Below are 23,768 nucleotides of genomic sequence, written 5' to 3'. Positions count from 1 at the left end.
ATTACAGGCGGACCTCATGTTACAACATTGGCGGAAGAATATGCAGTTAAAAGAATACATAGGTGGAAGTGTAAGACTTGCACTAAACATAGCAGCAGAACTCATGTAGACCGAGTACCTTCTGTAATAAATACAATTTTTATTTGTGTGTATTCCCGTGTTCTCTTTGGGATACACTGTGGGAATACACCACTGACCTCCATGAGCATGGCTTTGTTTTCCAGGGCTAATGGAAAACACTCCCAGGACGAAGAAACATAAACCGGGCGTGTTATGACCCATCTGGATAAGACTGTGGTCACCTTAGATGGAAGCCGTTTCCGAGGACGTCGGGGGTAGTCGTTAAAGTCCTGAAAGTCCTTAATGTAATGTGACTGCTTTAATTCAATCAATAACCAAGGTGCTGTTTGCAAAGTTATTCTGTCACATGATCCTTGTAGGATTAGCTACAACTGCTTCCAGTTAGGGCTGGGCCATATATCGTTATTTTTAAAATATTGATATTCCTTTGAAACACGATTTCAAAAACAAGCACATTGTTCATATGGATATAGACTGGATTTGATGCGGAGGTCTCATATTTTAAGATGGCGCCGCCCGAGCGCAAACTTGTTACAGTTATTCTACAGCGTTTTTGTGTTTTATAGTGCTTTATTTATTACTTTCTTATTTTTTGTTGTCTTTGGTGCCGTACCTACCCCTTAAGCAAGTGTGTAGCTATTGATGATCATCTTTTTTACGTTCGAAACCTGCCTCTTGCGCCATTGTTTGGACTCGGCAGCTGTTAGCATTGAGCACCCCTTTGCTAAGCAGAGCAATTGGAGATCCCCGCTGAGATACAGGGGAGGAATGGCTGCACAGCGGGAGTGAACAGCATAAAGACGGTATCAAACATGTTTACCACCTGTCGTCATGGGCAACATGAGATAGAAGCACTGACAGCAGCGCTAACCCGGCTACAGTATGCTATTTTATTTCAGAGCCTATTGTACTGTAAGATTGTTTACATTTTAATGAAACTTGCATGCATATTTGGCTTTGACTTTTGTCTAAAGTCACGTTGTGTAAAAAATATCAATATATATATATATATATATATCGTATATCGATATTCAACCCAAATATATCAGGATATGAGTTTTGGCCCTACTTCCAGTGGGTATTTTTTTAGGTCCCTGGTGACTCTTGTTGACCAGATTCTGCTGGCTTGCCATCTCTCAACTGGTTCATGCCTGAGTACGTTCTTTGACAAAGAACTCGTAAATACATCAAAGTATGTTGTGATGTGTCGAGACATAATAATGGACTCAGGTCAGGGCTTCAGTCAACTTGTTCCACACCAAACTCCTCCAAGCACTGGGAGTAGAGAAGGGGTCTTCCCCAAAGTTTTGCCACAAAGCTGGAAGCATACATTTGTCAAAAATGTCTTGCTAAGATCAGGAACGAAAGATCCACGGCTTTGATTGATTAATTAAACTCCATACTGATTGTTTGGGTTCGGAGTTTGGGGTTAGCAGTCGTGTTAGGAGGGGAGAAGGTTAAGATTATGGTTGGAGTTGGGGTTAGGTGTAGGATTAGGAGTTTGGGGTTGGGAGTATGAGTAGGATTAGGTTAGGACAGGGGTCTCAAACCTGCGGCCGCTAGTTTGACGCCCCTACCTTGTTATGAATGTTTAATCTTGCATTGTTGATATGGATGCTGTATGGTATCATGTACCCAGAAATGACAGCTTCAAGCTGTGTGCACACCCGATACAATTGACGCCATTTTGCAAGTTACGACGCTGCTCCCAGATGTAACGGAATGTAACCATTTTACCCAATTAGAAAGTTAGCATAACTTGCTAATTGGGTAAAATTTATATTTTTTTAATGTATTTTTATATATTTAAGTTTAATTAATGTTCATGTTGAAGGTTAAATAACTGTTAATACTGTTCATTTGAATCTGAAAACAAATAATTTCTCTACCCACCAACTAGTATATGTGGTTTCTCAAGTTTTTCTTATTTGTTTTATTATTATTTTATTTATTTATTACCAATTGATTTTTTTTTTATTTAAATTTGTTTTTTTTTTCATCTTATTTTGTGTAGTAAATAAAAATTCTGATATTTGATAACAGTGGCATGTTTTATCAGATTTTTTCTTGTGGATAACCGGAACCAAAGCAATTAGTGGCTCTTAGTGGAGTTTTTTTTACACACTAGTAGTCCCACTAAACACATTAGACGTTACCGATGTTGTAGACGCTAAAATGCTAAAGCTACTTACCATTGAGAGATGTCTTGAAGTAACCTATTTTCTTGAGAAAAATTTGGACTGTCCAGTCTTTACTTCCGGATCGGATTCAGGATCCAACACCTATGGCTGTAAAAGTATTTATTTATTTATTTATTTTTGTGTTTATAATAAATGCATTTTTTTTAAAAACCTAATGCGGCCCAGCCTCACCCAGGACCCTAGCTCCAATGGCCCCCAGGTAAATTGAGTTTGAGACCCCTGGGTTAGGAGGTTAGAGTTGAAGTTAGTCGTTACATTTAAGGTGAGTATGTTGGGGTAGGGTTTGGATTAGGAGGTCGGGGTTGAAGTATGGGGTAGGATTTGTGTCAGGAGTTACATTTAGGACTTAGGGTTGGGGTAGGGTCAGGGTTAGGAGTTAGCGGTAGGGTTAAGCCAAGGGTCGGCAACCTTTACTATGAAAAGAGTCATTTTCCCCCCTTGCCCTTGAAAGAGAAATAGCCTGGAGCCGCAAAACATAGGTTTAAAAGAAGGTCTTTTAAAGTCTAACACGAGAATAGAAGAAATAGAAGCGCAGTGAGTGTGCATGTGTAAGGGATGCCAAGTAGTAGGGTCATTATGGTATCATCTTGGTTTTGGCCACCAAATTTGCGGGGAACTTTGGGGTGTCAAAGTAGTTCAGATAAGAAATGACCAGTTGATGGAGTAGTCTAGTTAGTATTGTAATTTTTTAAAATTATCTCTAATTTATTTTTTTTTAGAAATGTCAAATAGCTCTGGGAAAGTATTATTTTTTCCCTCCACGTTCACCTGTGTGAGAGAGAACTGAATAGCTCATCCAATCACCAGTCAGAACTCAGCAAGGATGCATTCATGGTCTCATACAAAGTTGGATTTTTTTTTAATTCATTACAATGAAGTGCATTTATCCAACTCGGGTGTTAAAAAAAAACATGTTAGTATTGTAAAGGGAGCCACAACAAAGAAGCCGAAGAGCCACATGCGGCTCTGGAGACACGGGTTGCTGACCTTTGGGTTAAGCGGTTAGAAGTTTGGGGTAGGATTAGGGTGAGGTTAGGGTCAAGGATTAGGACTAGGTGGTTAAGGTTAAACTTGGTGTTGGATTTGGGGTTACGGTTAGTGTTTGGGGTTTAGTAACCTTCCTATTAACATCTCACATGTGAGCTTTGTTATTAACATCAACATTACAACTGTTGCTTACACTTCCATTTTTGTTGAGTTTTTATATTGTAATTCATATTGAGGGCTACAAATGACCCCCAGGCCACACTTTGGACAACCCTGTAGTTGGCGGTTTACTAGCCATGTTAAACTCAGTGTGATTTACTTGGCAGGATGTTCTCTCTTGCTGGAAGGAAATTGGTCTTCTCAGCGCTTCCATCATTTCCTGAAATTGATGAAAACACATCATCATCACCATCATCATCATGGTGTCTATTTACTGATTCGTTCGCACGTCTTCCTCTGACTGTTGTGTGCGTGCAAACCTGTCGACTCGTTAGAACTGAGGTGCGAGCGTCTGGACCTCATCTCTCATCCGTCCCCTCCGGCTTCTCGCCTTTTTTTTTCCAAGCCAACGGAATCATTCCTGGTTTGCCCCTCCCCTGACTGGAGGATGGCGGCGTTCATTACCGGGATGACGCTGAGAAGAGGCGAAGTCATTAAGCATTCCTTTTCATCAATGGTCACGCCTCTTTTGTGTCTTTGCCAGAGGAGCTACCTTAAACTCAATGAAGCAAAAAAAAAAGCTGTACCAAACCCGAGAAGAAGTGTCTGAGGAGAAGTGTGTGACTTTCCAGCGAAGCAATTTCACCGTCGGCAGGTTTGCTACATCAACTTGTCTTTAGGTGACCTGGTTGTTGTGCAGCATATTGTGTTCTGCTGCGCCTCGCTAAAAAAGTCGTTTCCGCCCACGTTTTGCTGCTGTGCAGCGCCGCACACAAACCAACTTGACGGGTGTGCGCTACTTGTCCGATGCAGTTTTGTGTCAAAGTTTGTGTTTGGCATCTGGTCTCGAAGCCAACAGGCAGTGTGAGCGGGATGCAACATCACAACTTCTCCACACACCAACTCCTCCATCCTAATAGCAAAACAATCAATACGGTTTATCCCTGCTAGTCACGTTCTAATCAAATATTACAGTTCAACTTGGCTAACTGCTGCACTGCGGTCGAGTGGTTAGCGCGGAGACCTCACAGCTAGGAGACCCGAGTTCAATCCCACCCTCGGCTATCTCTGTGTGGGTTTGTTGGTATGTACTCCGGTTTCCTCCCGTAGCATTTAGCATTCTATACTGGTGTCAGTAATGTTATTGTAATTTTCAATGGGACACACAAGCACCAGACTTGGTTTTTATTGGATTATTAGTTGAATTATCTCACAGGAATTAGTGGTTAGCACGCAGACCTCACAGCTAGGAGATCAGGGTTCAATTCCACCCTCGGCCATCTCTGTGTGGAGTTGGCATGTTCTCCCCGTGCATGCGTGGGTTTTCTCCGGGTACTCCGGTTTCCTCCCACATTCGAAAAACATGCTAATTGGCGACTCCAAATTGTCCATAGGTATGAATGTGAGTGTGAATGGTTGTTTGTCTATATGTGCCCTGTGATTGGCTGGCCACCAGTCCAGGGTGTACCCCGCCTCTCGCCCGAAGACAGCTGGGATAGGCTCCAGCACGCCTCGCAACCCTCGTGAGGAAAAGCGGTAGAAAATGAATGAATGAATGAACTTGACTACATTCTTTCCTCGTACTTTTATTAGCATCTTGGCAATCTTCCCCCAGGTCCACTGGAGTCCCATCACATATCACATTACAGTATATGAATTTAAACATTCCCTGAAATGCCTAAAAGCTTTGATCCCCCAGCTTCGTTTGCGGCTGCTCCCCCCCCCGAGCGGCAGGAGTCCGAGCATTAACCTTTAGCCAGCGCTTGTGAAATGAGGGCCGGGGCGCTGGGACTGTGATAGCCTCACATTGCGTCCCCAGTCTGACTCACTGACTGACTGACGTGGAGCGAGCGCTTGCTAAAGGTGGCGTGCTTTGATGGGGAGGACCCCCCACCTCCCTGCCGTGGCAAACACACGGGGCTTCATTAGCACACCAGAAAGGATCAAACCTGAAAGCGACGGCAGAGAGATCGGCCCTGTTGTTTGATCCTTCCTTTTTATTTCAATCGTTTTTGATCACGGGAAACACTAAAGAGAGTGTGTTCTTTCTGGGGATGGCACCAAATATCAATATGGTGAAGTCATTTTTTAATAATTATCTCCATACTTTAGCAAGTAGTATCAATAATAAACAAATATCCAAGCCAGAGGTGAAAACATACTGAAAAATCATTTGGCTGTTTTTAATTGTGTAAACAGGCTAAAACTAATCCAATACTGTGGAGTCCTGCATATTCATGATGCATCTAATTGGCTGATTTTTCATCAAAACATTTCTTTATATTTCAGAAACCCAGACATTTGTGCTATTATCTCTAATAATTGGCATTTTTTTGCTTAAAACTCATCTCGATACCGATACCAATCCTGATCACATACATGCAGTGTGCATGCAGTGGACCCGTTACCTCCCACATTCCAAAAAAACATGTGAATGTGAATGGTTGTTTGTCTATATGTGCCCTGTGATTGACCACCAGTCCAAAGTGTACCCCACCTTTCATTCAAAGACAGCTGGGATAGGCTCCAGCACCCTTGTGACCCTTGTGAGGATAAGCGGTATAGTAAATTAATGGACGAGTTTTAAGTTTATATTTTAAAGTTTTATTTAACTTAACTGTTGACCACCCGCCCGCCACTCAGGTCCCCTAGCAACACATTTACAGCAACACACATGAGCATGAGTCTTATTTATGTGTCTTATTTTCTCTTATGTCTATGATACAAGGTAATAGGGGTGTAAAGATGACTGTAGGGGTGTTATTTATTGTTTAGAGGGCTCAAATATAAAAAAAAAACATATTCAGTAACAGGTTTTGTATGCTTTAGCAAAAAAAAAAAAAAGAATCCTACTGAAATTCATTTATCACATTGAGGCCTGGGACCATTTAATCGTGATAAATGAGGGATTACTGCGGGATTAATGAGGACGGGTTTGCCAGAAAAAGGGAATGCCAGGAAAAGGAGAAGGAATTTCAGAATATATAAATACTGTACACATATGGGGTTACATGGTGACACGGTGAGTGGTTAGCATGCAGGCCACACAGCTAGGAGACCTGAGTTCAATTCCACCCTCGGCTGTCTCTGTGTGGAGTTTGCATGTTCTCCCCGTGCATGCGTGGGGTTTTTTCCGGGGACTCCGGTTTCCTCCCACATTCCAAAAACATGCTAGGTTAATTGGCGACTCCAAATTGTCCATCGGTATGAATGTGAGTGTGAATGGTTGTTTGTCTATATGTGCCCTGTGATTGGCTGGCCACCAGTCCAGGGTGTACCGCGCCTCTCGCCCGAAGACAGCTGGGATAGGCTCCAGCACCCCTGCGAACCTCGTCAGGATAAGCGGTAGAAAATGAATGAATGAATGAATGTACACATTTGAAAGTTAACGCTAAAAAGTTATTAGTGTGTTTTGTAAAATATTTAAAATATTATTTAGTATGACTTGCTCTTATTTTTCATTTTTGATGTAATTGTGCCGGAAACTCCTAAAAAAAAACAAAACAGGTCAATACTTGACGCATCCTTGTGGTGATGCTTCTTTAATTAAAAGTTAGCTTATGAAAATGAGAGTGTCATGATGCGCTAATTTCGCCAGCGTGAGGAACCTCACTCCAAACGCTGTACATCAGTGTATAGTGTATCTGTATTCATTCATTCATTCATTTTCTACCGCTTATCCTCATGAGGGTGCGGGGGTGCTGGCGGGGTACACCCTGGACTGGTAGCCAGCCAATCACAGGGCACATATAGACAAACAACCATTCACACTCACATTCATACCTATGGACAATTTGGAGTCGCTAATTAACCTAGCATGTTTTTGAAATGTGGGAGGAAACGGGAGTACCCGGAGAATATCTGTATACAGTATTCTTTATTTTGCTTTGAAAGCGTTCTTTGCATTCTTAACGTTTACTTGTGATTCCTATGGCAGCCCGTTTAGGCGGATAGGCCTGCAAGATTAATAGTCATGCTGCTGAATTTCTTCCGTTATGTTCATTTTAGGTTCCTCGGCTGCAGCTCGGCCCGTAGTATTCAAGTCACTTTTAGCAGCACTACGGTATTTTGCTAGCCAGACCGGAGCCCAGAAAATGCTGTTTAATGAAAAGTACGAGGCCTCCGGCTTATGGGTGTGCCTCCAAAACCCTGATGAGGGAGCACAGAGGTCAACTCAGCCACTTAAGCCGAGCCCATTACGTCACGACTGGCTCGCGGCTGGCTAATAAACTTTATAGGCGGGCCTCGGTGCTCCATGTCACGCATCACGTCGCTGATAGCGGGCGAGCTTCAGCGCCGCTCGGGGGGGTGGGTAGTGCTCAAACTGAGAATAAACACTTCAATAAACCTCTTTTGACGGCTGCTAGCTGTCGCCGCTTCCCCCGATGCGGTGCGGAAAGGTCACTCGTCCCGAAACAGACGCGTAATTGGAGCTAAAATACCACAAGGTGCGCCGGGTTCTGGCAAAGCTTTACAGACGACCTCGTCATGCGCTCGCATTTGTGTTTTTGTTATGCAATGGCAAGGATAGACGCAGGAAGCTTCCCTGTGGTTGTAAGCTCATATGCAGTGTTTGTATCACGTTGTATGACGCCCTTGTAGCAGGAAAACTTTATTATTGATTTAAGAAGTCAGTGTCAAGAGGTTGTTGTTTGCAGCGAGTGAAGGGCGTTTATGTTCCGAGTCGTGTCCAGCACTGAGAACACGTGTGACCTTGAAAACACTCAAGGAAAAAAAACAAACTTATTGCTAAAACCTCAGAAGACTAGCTCACAGTGCACATAAATGACGACTAAATTAATTTAATTATTGCTTTTTGTGCTCACTAGTTATTATATTATCCTGCTAATATCCTCCTCCGCATCTGATGCAAAGGGCAGATGATAAATTGTAAAGTAAAATGTTGTTGGGTGAAGGATACTTAGTTTCTTGGCCAAAGGAACAATGTATAAACACGGTTTCAGCAGCTTGTCACAAATGTGCAGCTACACGCATAAACACATTATAACAGGACTGTCTTTCAATGTAGCTGCAACGTGACTATAAGTTACATTTTTGCGGGTAATTTATTTTGCAAACCACTTGAGTTCTAACAAGTTCTAACAATAAAAGACTAGAGAACAGGCTGAATAGGTGTAAGCTATGCTAACACAATGGTTATTCAGCTACACTAAAAATAAACATGAACAGAAAAGGTGTCCAGTGTTTATGTAACATAAACAGTTTTTTCATTTATAAGTCGCTCTGGAGTATAAGTCGCAGGAACAGCCAACCTATGAAAAAAGTGCGACTTATAGTCTGGAAAATACGGTATTTCATTCCATTTGATTTTACTAATATTAGTTATGATTTTGCACTAACATACATATGTATTTCTGCTATTATATTGATTATTATCACACTGAGGGAACCAAACCAAGTCCTCCACATGCTTAACACATGATTCAAATAACCTTGCTTGTCCAGGCATGTGAGTCTGCCCTTCATCATCTCTGTCTCAGAAGAGACCCCCCCCCCCCCCACACACACACATGGGGTTCTATATGAACTAGCTTTTTAGCATGAATAGTCATATATGTTCTCTTGACGCCATCTTTCCAGGTTGTATTGATTTGTCTCCTTGCATGCAAGCTTTAGTAAATTGTACCTCTAATCTCTAGCAGCAGATTTTCCCTCGACAGAAAGACTGATAGACCAGTTCAGGATGAAAGATATTCTCAAATGACTGGTAGGGGAAATACTGCAATATTATTTATGACAAGTAGCTGTCACTCAGTATAATACTTCATGAAAAAGGCATTTGCTTTTCCACTCCAGTCCCGTAGGTGGCGGTAATGGCCATGTGATGGGACTTCCAAATGCAGTGAAGACATTGCCCATAGTTTGTGTATAATTGATATATAATATGAATGAAAGAATGCACGATACATAAATTGGTCTTTACTTCTTAAAATGTGGAGGCGAACACTTTGAGTTCCCTCAGAATTGCCAGCGCCGAGGGCAGTTGTCGAGCTCTGATCTGCATCATCGATCTGACCCGAGCTTCAAGGTCCTCCCCGTCCTGACAGCATCGGGTTGAGAACCCTGGGGGGTGGGGGTGGGGGGGGGTTACCAGTCGATGAGTAAGGCCTCTTTCCTGGAGGCGAATTCACCTGCAGCCCTGAACGCCTCTCAGCCAGCAGTCCGCTGCTTGGTGCTGCCCGCCTGCTTCCAGCAGTGCTTTATTTTAAAAACCGAGGGGTCAAAGGCGCCTGCATGCCTCTCTTGGCAGGCTCGGCCTAATTTCCAGCAGGCAAAATGTGGAGTTTGTGTAGAACGCCTCCAACGCTCGACAACAAATTTGACTTCTTTCAAGTCACGTTACACTTGTCAGAAGAAATATTGCTCTAATGTTACTTTGATTTCTTTAGTTGCTTTAAAATACTACTTCACCGTGAATTCATCTTTAACCTTACAAATACACAAACTGATTCTTTCGGAAGAATAAAAATCCACACAGAGCTAATCTGTCTTGTGAGGTACACATGTTTAAAAGTTTAGAGACATTTTCTCATTCAATAACATGGTAACATTTCTCTCAACTTTTGACTGGTTCTGTAAGTTCTATACTATACTATATAATCAAAACATGTAAATCTAAGGCAAGAAATAGATGAAGGAGGCTAACATGTGATTCTATGGGTTTGGTAAAACAAAAATAAATTTCTGGGGATCACAGTATGAAAATATGAGCTGTAAACCTCATATTACAAATATACAACATAAGGTGGCCAGAAATATTTCAATACTGAACAAAGCAAAATTTGTTCTCAATCAGAAATCCCTCCACACTCTTAATTGCTCTGTGGTTCTACCATATCTTACTTATTGTGTGGAAATATGGACTAATAACTATAAAAGCAGTCTTCACTCGCTAAATGTACTGCAAAAAAGGTCAGTAAGGATAATTCATAATGCCGCCTACAGAGAACATACTAACTCCTTATTTCTAAAATCACAAATACTTCAACTTGCTGATATAGTTCATCTTCAAACAGCTAAAATAATGCATAAGGCTAAAAATAACCAATTAGCTAAAAATGTCATCCAATACTTCTCTACAAGAGAGGAGAAATATGATCTCAGGGAAGAACTAAATTTGAAACACTTCTATGCTAGGACTACGTTAAAAAGCCATAGCATTTCAGTATGTGGAATCAAACTATGGAATGGATTGAGTAAGGACCTCAAACAATGCACAACGATGAGCCAATTCAAGAAACAATACAAGCAGTTTATGTTTGCTAAATACAAGGATGAAGAGTCTTGAACCAGTCATGATGTGCTATATATATCACTATATTGACACTTACTATGGTACACATTATGTCATTGGATGAGGTGCATTATTAAAAAAACAAAAAAAACTGTATTATGGAAAGCAGGAAGTGAACAAATGTAACAGTTACTGATTGTAAAAGTACCAGATGGAGGGGTAGGATTTAATAAGCTTTGCTTCTTCCTACTCCTTTTGGACATGTGGAACTGTGAACTGAATATGGGATGCACTCAATTGTAATCTGATGCATGTTCAAATGAAATAAAACCATTACCATTACCATTACCATAATAGGAGTGTGAAGGTGACTATAGGAGTGCTATTTCATGTCTAAAGGGCTCTAACAATATTAAAAATGTATTTTGAAGGTTGTAAACAGATTTTCTATGCACTAACTACAAATATATAAGTATAAGTATAGAGAAGGAATCCTACTTCATGGAAATTCACTGATCGCGGTCGGGTCTGGAACCAATTAACCACGGTAAAAGATGTCGGTAATAACAATTAAACAACATTCTCATGAGTCAAAGTTTGGAGACACTTTGTCATTAAATAGCATGGGAACATGTCTTTAAACTTTTGATTGGTACCCTAAGTTCCGCTCTATAATTCCAAAATGTAAAACTAAATAATTGCAAATAAATATAGGAAGGAGGCTAACATGTGATTCTATGTTATGTCTTATTTTTTACTATTATGTTTACTATATTGGGTAACAGGAGTGTCAAAGTGACTATAGGGGTGCTATTTTATGTCTAAAAGGCTCTAATAATATTAAAAAATGTCTATTTTGAAGGTCGGAATCAAACGTAATCATTGCAAAAGCAACCAGGAAAGAGGCTGCACCAAAATAACCAGTTTACGAACATTCTCATGACAAATATATGAGTCCTTTATATTCAGGGCGGATATTGTTAGTGGGCGTAAAAAAACAATGCATATGAATTATTTACGTAAAAACAGCCGCCTTCACTTGGCAGATGGCACAACATTTATTGTACAGTTGTGTGCTTTACTGTACAACAACACTGGTAATGAGTTAGCGTGTCGTCATTAAGTTCATATTACAGTGCGTTTTTTTTTTTTTACTCTTCCACTTTTAGCAGCCCGGCTCTGAGGGAAAACAACACGTAAACGCGGGCGCTTGAGCGAAGGAAGTGTTGCGGCACTAATGGAGTTGGAGGCGCATGTGAAGAGCGATGTCGGATATCAAAGTGTTGCGAAAGCGGCAGGCGGAAGGGAACGAGGGGAAAAAGGCGCTATTTCACGAGAGGAATTAGATCTCAGGTGTTTGAGGTTTTCCACAAAGTTTTGGCTGTAATTGGAGTGTCAGAGCCGGAGAAGAAACACTTTGGAGTCTCTCACATCTTGGCTGTGTGGAAGACGGAGGCGGAGCTTCGCTGGGTAATTACATGTCGCCATCAAAGGGCAGGCGCCACTTTCAGTTCTGAACGTCCAGTCGGTCCGGTTGCCCTACAGGAAAACGTGTGTTGGTGTGTGTTTGCATATTGTTTGTTACCCCTCTTTGGCAGCAGCCCTCCTTAGAACAAAGGCAATGTTTTCAATTACACTGGATTTCATTTGCTTGATGCATTGTCATGGCGACAAACTTGGACAGGTGTTGATGATGCTTTCCCGCCTCCTGTTAGAAGCCAGATCCATTTGTGTGGAAAGGAAAATGATGGGAGATATGCCACAGAAAAAGCACAACATTTGTGACTATTTTTTTTTACTGAAGTACAGTAATCCCTCGTTTTGGTTTCAGACCTGACAATAGCCACGTATACATGGACCCAAATATTCCAATTGCATAAACGGAAAGAATGTAACCTTTGTATACACCTCATTCCGAAAGAAAAGTGCCAATCCGAATGAACATATAATGGGATTCCCAGGGGTGGAATATTCCTTTCCCCAATCCGATTGAGGTATCTTGTACCCGCTCAAACGGAAAGTTGTCAGGGTGAGTTCTTCTTCGTGGTGTTTTTCTTCTTCTGTTGTTTATTGGCGGTTGGCAAGCAGCTTTCGGTGTGCATTACCGCCATCTGTGGAACAGAATCTAAACCCTTCTATACTTTATTCATAAAAAGAATATATATATCTATATAAAACATGTCCCCAGTTTAATTATAAAATATTAGCAAGATTGAATTTGATCTTTCAGCGCATGTTCAGATATGACGTAACACGCAGCTCCAGACGTTCTTCGCTTTTAAAAATGGAGGCGAGCAATCGGCACTGGACTGCTAAGGAAAGTTTATTTTTTGATCCAAACTGAATTTCAAAACTGGACCAATGAAAAACTGGCATTATGGAGTTATTCCAACAAGTGAAAGAAAAACTTGGGGAAGTCGGTATCACGTGATGTTGATGTTTACGTTTTACTGGGCATGCCCCATTGACTATTCTGTTTGATTATAGCGCCGCATGTAGACAAGAGATTGGAATATTCCTTTCCATGTATACCATTGTTTTCGAAAAGGTCATTCGGAAAGATTCCATTCGGAAAGAGAAAAAGTCTTCATGTAAACGTGGCTAATGATAAGTAAACACGTTCTTCCTTCACACGTTCTGACATCCTGACAGGAAAGTCACTAGCCACGTTGACATGAGGAGTTTTTCCTCTCTTAGTGGTGGGCAAAACCGATCATTTCAGTTAAAAAGATCCGTTCATTTCGGTAATTTCGGTCAATTGGTTGTTAGCCTGTGATCTCCCCATGTGCCCGTGTGCATAGACCCGAGCCGTGTCGAGATCAGTCCGAGCGTCTCAGCTACCCGGTCCAGCGTTACCCTGTTACCAACGCTGCGATCACGCTGCACTCCTTGTAATATAAAATTATAGTCAGACTAACAAAAAAATCTAAGGTTTTTAATGGTTTTTCCAATCTTGAGGTGCATTAAAAACAATAAAGAGTACAAAATGTCAACAGACAGTGTAAGTGTGTATTAAACATACAAAAAATATTAAAATAAACAATATAAATGTAAAAAGCCCAAACCCGATCAAGTATATTCATTCATTCATTCATTTTCTACCGCTTTTCCTCATGAGGGTCGCGGGGGTGCTGGAGCCTATCCCAGCTGTCTTCGGGCGTGAGGCGGGGTACACCCTGGACTGGTGGCCAGCCAATCACAGGGCACATATAGACAAACAACCATTCACACTCACATTCATACCTATGGACAATTAACCTAGCATGTTTTTGGAATGTGGGAGGAAACCGGAGTACCCGGAGAAAACATGCAAATGGCGGAGGGTGGAATTGAACCCTGGTCTTCTAACTGTGAGGTCTGCATGCTAACCACTAGGCCGCCGTGCCGCCCCGATCAAGTATATATTATATTAAATATTAAATGTGCTTTGTACAATAGAAAAATAAAATACTAAACTTCAGTGCAAACAAATATGAATTAAAATATAAAGAAATATTTTCTTTATTTTATTTATTGAGGTAAATGTGCATTGAAAAATGAAAAACAAATATGAGATATAATTAGTCCCGTTTTCAACTCTAATGAAGTATACAATTTTAAGTAGATTAAAATGAGCGTTCATGGCAAAAAATAAGCTTTTGGGAAGCAGCCAGTTTACCTGCCATATTTTAGAATCCATAACTTAGGCTGGTCACATGACAGCCACTACAAATTGTTTCCTTGGGACTTTATGGGTTGGAGTCAAGCACGTAGTTGTTATAGGACACGTTTGGTCACTGTTGTATTGTTTTTATTCCACACTGTGGAAAAGCATCGGTGTGCCCGCTTCCTCTGGGGAGTGTTTATTGTACGGATGCTTGAACAGCGAGCTCTTCATGGTGTTGTTATGCCAGCCCAGACATCAGCGCCTAAATGCAGATGTGATCATTATATTGCAGAGAGTCTGCTGATGGTGATGGCAGTGCTTATGTTAATGAACGTTATTCAATCACGGCTTTGTTCCACTATTAGGTGCATTTGGACCGAAAGCGACCAGGAAGAATTCGCAATGAAGCTTTAGTAAAGTAGAAGTCTGACCGTTTTTGATGCAAATAGAGTCAACCGTTTCCTTTTTACATGCTTGTTGAGTTAGTTTGGGTCCGCTAATACGACCTTATTAGGTCTAAAATAATGTTGAAGTTTATTAGCAGTTACAAAAAAAATGTGCTCCAGAAAAAAAAGCATAGAATGTGTGTTAGTAAAGTAAAAATACATCTGTCAGTAATAAATAATACATAAATAAAGGAGCAAAACTGACAGAAATTGTGCTTTAATGTAAACTGTAAAAGTAGCCTGACACGAGCATTACATACGTAGCCGCATGTGGCTCTTCAGCCTCTTTGTTGTGGCTCCCGTCACATTGCTCAAGTATTTTTTTTTAACACCCGAATGGGGAAAATACGCATCTTTGAAAAAAATTAGACTTTCTGTGAGACCAAGACTACTTGACCAACGCTGAACTACTTTGATACCCCAAAATTCCCTCCAAATCTGGCAGTCAATCAAAATCTTGGGAGACTTGCAATTCGCTCTGAATGTGAGCATGTCTCTCATTCATTCATTCATTCATTCATTTTCTACCGCTTATCCTGACGAGGGTCGCGGGGGTGCTGGAGCCTATCCCAGCTGTCTTCAGGCGAGAGGCGGCGTACACCCTGGTGGCCAGCCAATCACAGGGCACATATAGACAAACAACCATTCACACTCACATTCATACCTATGGACAATTTGGAGTCGCCAATTAACCTAGCATGTTTTTGGAATGTGGGAGGAAACCGGAGTACCCGGAGAAAACCCACGCATGCACGGGGAGAACATGCAAACTCCACACAGAGATGGCCGAGCGTGGAATTGAACCCTGGTCTCCTAGCTGTGAGGTCTGTGCGCTAAACACTCGAGCACGTATCTGCTGTTTTTAAATGATGTTTTGCGGCTCCAGTCTATTTTTCTTTAGTGAGCCAGGGGGTAAAATGGCTCTTTTGATAGTAAAGGTTGCCGTGAGATGATTCGATTTTAATCGCGATATGATTCCAAAACGATAACATCATAACGATTGATTTGATGTAGTGCACAAACGATACGGTTCGATTCGATTCTTTGGCTCATTCTTTGTTGATGTAAACATTAATCTTACAAGAAGTGTCCTTCTTACAGTATTTTCTAATATTAAAAGATCATATCCCAAGTACAGTAAGTAAGGCACTGGCAAAAATAAAGGCAACATGTCAAATGTTTATATTGCTTAGACAGACTTACTGAGGGAACAATCTATATTTTATAGGGGTGCTCCGATCGATCGGCCACTGATACTTGCTTTAAAGCACCAAAACATGCCTCAAAAAATGTCTGACCGTGTTGGTGCTTTGGAACGCTTTAGATTTGTGCGGCATCCGTCAGGCAGCAGCTATTAACCCCCCCGGTCCCAAGTACCGCCTCAGTACGAATTTGGGAGCTTGCAGAGACTATGTAGCACACACTGATTTATTTTTTATCTCCTCTCCGATTCGGCTGTATCTGTGCTTCAGAAGGCAGCGAATGTGGCTGTAGGGAGGCCCAGCAGAGGTGGATAAACCCGCGTTTCATTCAGGTTTTCAGTTAATAATGTGACAAGACTAGGAATAAATGCATTGTAAAACGAACATATTGGCTTTGTTTGGCTTGAAATAAGATATGAAAATAAATATTGGTCATTTTCATTTTTTAAAAGTATCTCTCACAAGAAAAAAACCTTGGTTACCCATAAAATAGCCAGTAGTGTATCTTTGTGATCGGTATTGGTATCGTATCGGCCGATTTCTTTCATGGATTATCGGGATCAGTATCGGCAGCATAAAAACCTTATCGGAAAACATTCATTTTCTACCGCTTATCCTCACGGAGTTGGGATAGTGGGACAGTGCTGGAGCCTATCCCAGCTGTCTTGGGGCGAGAGGCGGGGTACACCCTGGACTGGTGGCCAGCCAATCACAGGGCACATATAGACAAACAACCATTCACACTCACATTCATACCTATGGACAATTTGGAGTTGCTAATTAACCTAGCATGTTTTTGGAATGTGGGAGGAAACTGGAGTAGCAGGAGAACATGCAAACTCCACACAGAGATGGGCGAGAGTGGAATTGAACTCGGGTCTCCTAGCTGAGAGGCCTGCGCACTAACCACTCGACCACCGTCCACACCCACGGCCACATCCTTAATATTCATTCATTCATTTTCTACCGCTTATCATCACAAGGGGGTGCTGGAGCCTATTCCAGCTGTCTTCGGGCGAGAGGCGGGGTTTTCGATTGACCAGTTTTAGCTTTAGTTGTATTCTGCGTGACAATAAGCATGATTGTAAATAACAATGAAACAATGAAAAAACACAAACCTTCTGTCCAATTAATGTTACAAAATAAATAAACTGTGCAAAGCCCCTGAAATAATGACATATCTCTCCTAAGCTCCCAATATACTGTAAGTAAATAGAAGTATTTGCCAGATTTTAGATTGGAAAGTAAAGCAGTTCATAGTTAAAATGTCCCAACAACGGTAGCTGTACATTTCAGACTGAGCATAGTGTTTTTATTCGACTCTCCAGGCCCAACATTTCAAAGTAATCCTTTACAAGGCAGAAAAGTTTGTATTGGCGTCTGTTGGTTTGGTGGCTAATGCAATGAATATGACTGCAACAACAGTCTAAGTCCACATCACGTTCCCTATGAATGAGTGAGGAATCAGACGCTTGGTGAATTATTTATACAAATGAATGCAACGAGGTTCCTAACGCTGAAGCTAGCAAACAACGGCAGCACAAGTTCTCACTGTCAGACGATATTGTTCCCTCGCGATACCTGGTGCATGTCTCCACAATTGATTCTTCTAAAGATTTATGGCTGATTATTATTATTATTATTATTATTATTATTGATTATGATTATTATTGTTCACATTCACTAACGAATGTCATCGGTTATAGAACTGATTACGTTCTATTTGATGAATAGAGGGCTCGTGTGTGCGCTCAAAGCAATATTATTAGTATTACTATTATTATTACTATTAATACTATTCCTTTTGCAGCCGACTGAGTGTTCATTTTTGACCTCACACAGTCATGTTTATTATTGTGACGTCATTCAAAACAAAAAGTTATTAGAATTAGTTTTAATGAAAATGTCAGCTGACGTCATCGTCTAATTGACATAATTGGCCCTGACGCATGTCCTTTCTAATGACGTGGGAGACAAACATCATGAAAAGCCAAAGAAATACATTTAAAAATACAAATGAGCTTGTTTTTGTGTTTTTCAGCATCACAAGTAGGCATAGGCCAGTTTTAAGATGAACGGTATGGAAAAGTCACAGTTTGAAAACCACTAAGTGTAAATATTTTCTTATGTGTGCTGTTTTCCCAAAAGTTGGCCATAGTGGTAGCTACCCTCCCCCCAAAAATCTCAAAAAACACCAACAGTGTTCCATTTCCATAACTGACTTCTATATTAACCAAGCTACTAATCTAGCTAACGCTAGCTAACACCTAGGTACTGTTACGGGCCTCAGTATGAGATCCCGTGAACAGACGGAAGAGTGGATACCTAGCTCTCAATTTCGCTACAAAGACTCAACAAGATTTTTTTAGCCGAGGACTGGATGTGCTGGAAGACACAGCCATCCCAAGGAGAGCCCACATCGTAAATGTTGTCGCTGTATCTATTGTTGTGCTGTTATTAACGGAAGTAGCGTATGACGAAAGAAGTTTCGGTTATGTTTTAAATCATCAAAATACGACAAGATACTGTAAGTATTACATGTTGTCATCAATGTATGTTGTATATCAAATAATAATAGAGGTTTTTTAAGAGGGCTTTGTTGTAGAAATAAGTGTCTCTCATTGACGTACATTTTTAGCTAGCTTATATTAACTTGTTTTCTGGTGTTATTATGCACAGTAAAGGGAAAGAAATACATGTTCATGTTTCATATAAGGATTGTGAATAGAGAGTCACCAAATATTGAGAAACCGAATGAGACAGTAGTGGTAGAACATGGTACAAAATAATTACAAATGACAAATTAATAGATAACTGAACATTTAGCATCACATTTCATCACATCACAGGTTAAGTGTTAAGAAGCAGACTTAGGATGTCATGCATGCTACATTCACGGCCAGTCCCGTTATAATGTGTTTATTTGTGAATCATCAGTGAGCCTTCATTGCTTGTGAATGGAAGTCATTTCAAGCAGGTCCACCATCAAGGTCCTCAACGCAGATCAGAATTGCATCCGTCTATATTTGACCACCCCATAACCGCCACCGGCGCCATTGGCAGTGGCCGCCGCAAGAGTGGCGTCGAGGGTAATCAAGCGTTCTATTTTCTTACTCCCATCAGCGAGAGAAAGTGGGCCGCCGTCCTCCCCAATCACACACACACACACGCACACACATACGCACACACACTGGCACCTTTGCAATTACTTGCAGCATTACATTAGGTCAGTTGCGCTATCAATGCTCGATGAGACGTAAAATAAAATCAATGATAAGCTCGACGTTGGAGCCATCAAGTGAAGTTTCTGCAGAAACAGCAAGCATTGATCTGGAAAAGACTTTGGACAGATAGAATTTAAAAGACGTTTAAAAAAAAAAGTGTAGTTTACTCTCTCGTGTTCAATCCCCTTCAGACTACAAGAGGTCTGACTCCATGAGGACTTGCTTGGACGAGTCCTTACAGAAGACAAGCCGGAGTGTTCTTCTCTCGTCTTGTTTCCATGTGATCCGCTTGCTTTTATTGTCCTCCGCAAAGCTCCCAACGCGTCCCTCCAGGCTTCCATCGGCGTCCTGGTGAAGAGGAGTGTGTTTAATAATTAAATAAAGAGAAGAAGAAGAAGGAGAAGGCCTTCATGTTTTATAAATGGTGCGCTGGTTTGGTCTTGGTTGCAGTGCCTCTGTCTTGTTAACATGTGAGCGTGGCGGGTGAGCTGCGCTTCCAAAGAACACAAAACACGCTAACGGTGTGCATTGTACAATCTCAGCCTCTTGATGGACCTTGTCATGTTCTCGTATCACAAGCTCTTTTTGTCATCTACCAGTTCAGCCATGATCAGAAAAGGAATTAGGAAATAGGAATCATGTCTTCCAGGGTCAAACTGTGGCCATCACAGAGGCTTTCTTAAGTCCACAGGCAGGCTTCAGTCTTCAGACGTATGTACCGTATATTTTACATATCCTGGGAATCTCCATCATTTGGTCGTTTGTTGAAAAAAAAATCCATTCCATTGCCCCACATGGCTAAATCTTGAGTAGCACAGAAAGCAGTCGGAGGCAAAATTGCTTGAGGTGCTTTTTTTTTTTTTATATGCAGTGAATCAGCTTGATATTTATGTCATCACAAACCAACTCAAATGCCTACCTCACTCACTGTGCAACCAAAAATAACCACTCAAACGATGTGGCTATCGAAAACGATGCTTACACTCTAACATACATGCAACACAATTTAAAAAACACGACCATTTAAAAAAAAATGTGTCACTCACGGTGCAACACAAACCAACTCAAATGCCTACCTCACTCACTGTGCAACCAAAAATAACCACTCAAACTGTGTGGCTATCGAAAACGATTCTTACACTCTAACATACATGCAACACAATTTAAAAAACACGACCATTTAAAAAAAATGTGTCACTCACTCACGGTGCAACACAAACCAACTCAAATGCCTACCTCACTCACTGTGCAACCAAAAATAACCACTCAAACTATGTGGCTATCGAAAACGATGCTTACATTCTAATATACATGCAACACAATTTAAAAAACACGACCATTTAAAAAAAAGATGTTTCACTCACAGTGCAACACAAACCAACTCAAATGCCTACCTCACTCACTGTGCAACCAAAAATAACCACTCAAACTATGTGGCTATCGAAAACGATTCTTACACTCTAACATACATGCAACACAATTTAAAAAACATGACCATTTAAAAAAATGTGTCACTCACTCACAGTGCAACAAAAGTAAGAGTGCACGTATCCAAAAAAAGGTTACACACTAATAGACTTGTAAAATAATATTTTGTTATACTAATGTATAACCTGCAAGGCATGCCAGGAGGCCCGTATGCAGACTTCCCCAACAAGAAGTCCCCCAGCATGCCTTGCGGGTTATACATTAGTATAACAAAGTATTATTTTTTAGTGTGTAACCATTTATTTTGATACCGGCACTCTTACTTTTGTTGCACCGTGAGTTTTTTTTATGGTCGTCTCATATGACTGGTGGTGATCTACCTACTGTACTCTTCTTCTACATGACATGAAAGTGCCCTCTTGTAAGGTTTATGTGTTTTTAACCAAATTCTCAGTTTTCTCAGATTTACACAAGATCTTGCAAATTTCATTTCAAAACATTAGGAATTTCTGCTGTGTCGCATTTTTCTTGAAAACGGCAGCCAGAAAGTGTTTTTTCCAGCGTTAGAATTGTGTACCTAGACCCGAGATTTTTTTTATATTCAGGCATCTAAAGGGTTTGGACAGCTGCTTCATATTCCTCCAATATTGATCCAATTATATTTAGTACCCAACCCTCCTTTACTGTTTACTGGTACAGTATCTATTAGGATAGTAATTATTGACTAATAGGTTTGACCCATCTGTTCTGACCAATCACAACAAAGTAGAGTAGCCTGTAGAATCTGAGTGGCCAACAGGAAAAGAATGCAGATTTACGCCCCTCAACGAGCAACATATGACCCTTTCAAGTGTAAAAAGAAGTGAAGCGGTGTTATTCGTATTGAAGAACGAGGACAAAGGTCTTGCATAAAACCACCACCGTGTTTGTCTGCTGCATTCATGTCCACTCTGCCAGGTGTTTTCTCCCCCCCCCCCCCCCCCACACACACACACAGCGAATTGCTAAGCTACGTATCGACTGTTCTTTTGTGACCTTGCGAAGAATCGTCCGTCAATGCTATTTATTAATCACTGGTGCAGCGCTGCTGCTGCTCAAACAATAACAGCAACATTGTGCGGCAGGCAGGCGTGACGTGGAAAGAATTAGCTTTATAACACACACATACACACACACATACACACACACACACACACACAGACAACATCTAATCTGCTTCGCTTTTTGATTCTTTTCCATCTTTTGAAAAGGTACCGTAAAGTCTTATTGAGTGACTTAAATCAATACGGGTTTTCAAGAGTTAGCATACAAAGTAGCGACACCTGTGGTACTTGCTTCTATGTCACAACAACACAAATTCTGTGTCATATTGACCAGAAAATCATAACATATTGGCCATTTAGCTCCGCTTGCACTGTACAAAAGACACACTGAGCAAGGAACAGCACAATAGGCCTAAAGAAACAGTTTTTAATCGACTTTGAATCACATGTAGGAAGCATAGTACAGTGGAACCTTGGTTATTGTTATTAATCAATTCCAGAAAGTTTGACGTAGTCTAACCAAATCCTTTTTATGTCAATCAAATTGATCCATTTTAAACACCCAAAAATGTGAAAGCAAAGCATTTTTTCATACAGTAGTTTTATGATTATAGTTGTCTTGACTTGGTTCCGATTTTCATTTTGTTAGCATTCTAACACACTGCTAACAAGGATGTTGTCTTACTACAGAGATTTCCCCCATTTTTTTATAGAAAAAAACGTATGTCCAACGGAGATTAAATGTGATTAGTTGTGAGTTAACTACAGGAAAAATGTGATTAATCGTGATCAAATATTTTAATCTATTGACAGCCCTAGTTATTATGTTTTTTATATTAGGTAATAGGAGTGTGACAGCAACTATAGGGGTGTTATTTTATGTTTAAAGGGCTCTAAAACATTGTTGTAAAAGAGTTGTAATGATATTGCATAGAATCCCACTTCACGGAAATTCACTTATCGCAGTCGGGTCAGGAACCGATTAACCTCGATAACGGCCGACTGTATTTGGTCTAGAAGACAATAGAACCCTATGATTTGTACCATCCAGTCAGTGAAGACTGCCAATAAGTTATTCTTAAATATTTGCCATACTGGCCTGCAGGTGACGATAGTGAGCACGACAACACACGAAAACGAGTAAAAAAAAAGTCCAAATGACTCTTGAAAGTTTGTGTATGTTAATGTGTCCACAAAGTTTTGTGTAAATTTCTGAGCTTGTCTTTAGGTTCTGCCAGTCACAAACATTCAAATACAAAGGAATAAAACCTCCCCCGCAATGTGAGGATGAGGAGGAGTAGTGATGAAGGTGGGGGGAGGGGGGGCACAGAGGTCTGGTGCAGGTGGGATTGTTTTTTTTCCCCCATCTGTAACTTTGAGTGAAAAAGAAGAAGAAACACGAGTGGGAGTAAAGTAAGGAGAGAAAATGAATGCATTTATTAATGAAGGCATGAAATGTTGCATTTGAATATGTATGACTAAAGTCGGCATGCACATTCCACAGGAGGAGCGAGGACGTTTAATTCCTTTTTTTTTTTCTAGGGCATTCGCTAAATGTTAAATGTGCTCAACGAGAGGACAGGATTTAATACACACACACAAAAAAAACTTCATCTTGAGTGTGACCAAGGAAGTAGGATCATATTTTGGAACTTGAAATTGTATTTGAAGTTTGAGTTTAACCTTCTTGTGACTCTGGGATGGACTTTTCTGTCCGTTAGGTGAGGCCGTCTCCATGACAACCACAAGGATGATGGTTCTCGGCCATTGACTGAGTCACTAGTGAAGTATTATTGGATAGTTTAGTGGACTATTCTTGTTTTTTTTAGGCTTTCTTTAGTTCTTAAGGTTTAAGCGTGGAGGCGGCCTATCTATGTCCCAGGTGGGTGTCACAGTTGGGGTGCTGCCCAAAGTGGTTGGTAAACACCGGAATGGTTTGGTAGCCAGAACAGCTCGTTAGTGGCCACTTTTCCAATGGAATGAGACAATCTTTGGGGGAGAGACGTCAAGGGGATGATAGGTGATAACGCAAACCTCGAATTGATGGATTCATTCTTCGTATCCTGAATGGGCCACACCCACAAAGACACAAGTAA

The 23,768-nt window shown here is 40.9% G+C and overlaps 1 protein-coding gene across 1 annotated transcript in view; it reads left to right on the top strand.

Moving 5' to 3' along the window:
• LOC131106719 (netrin receptor UNC5D-like) overlaps nucleotides 1–23,768 on the top strand; it is a 169,524-nt gene that overhangs the window by 7,808 nt on the left and 137,948 nt on the right. The window lies entirely within an intron of this gene.

Source organism: Doryrhamphus excisus, chromosome 19, assembly GCF_030265055.1.
Source record: "Doryrhamphus excisus isolate RoL2022-K1 chromosome 19, RoL_Dexc_1.0, whole genome shotgun sequence".
NCBI lineage: Eukaryota > Metazoa > Chordata > Actinopteri > Syngnathiformes > Syngnathidae > Doryrhamphus > Doryrhamphus excisus.
The sequence above is the reverse complement of the archived record's forward strand: the minus strand, read 5'-3'. Positions and strand labels throughout refer to the sequence as shown.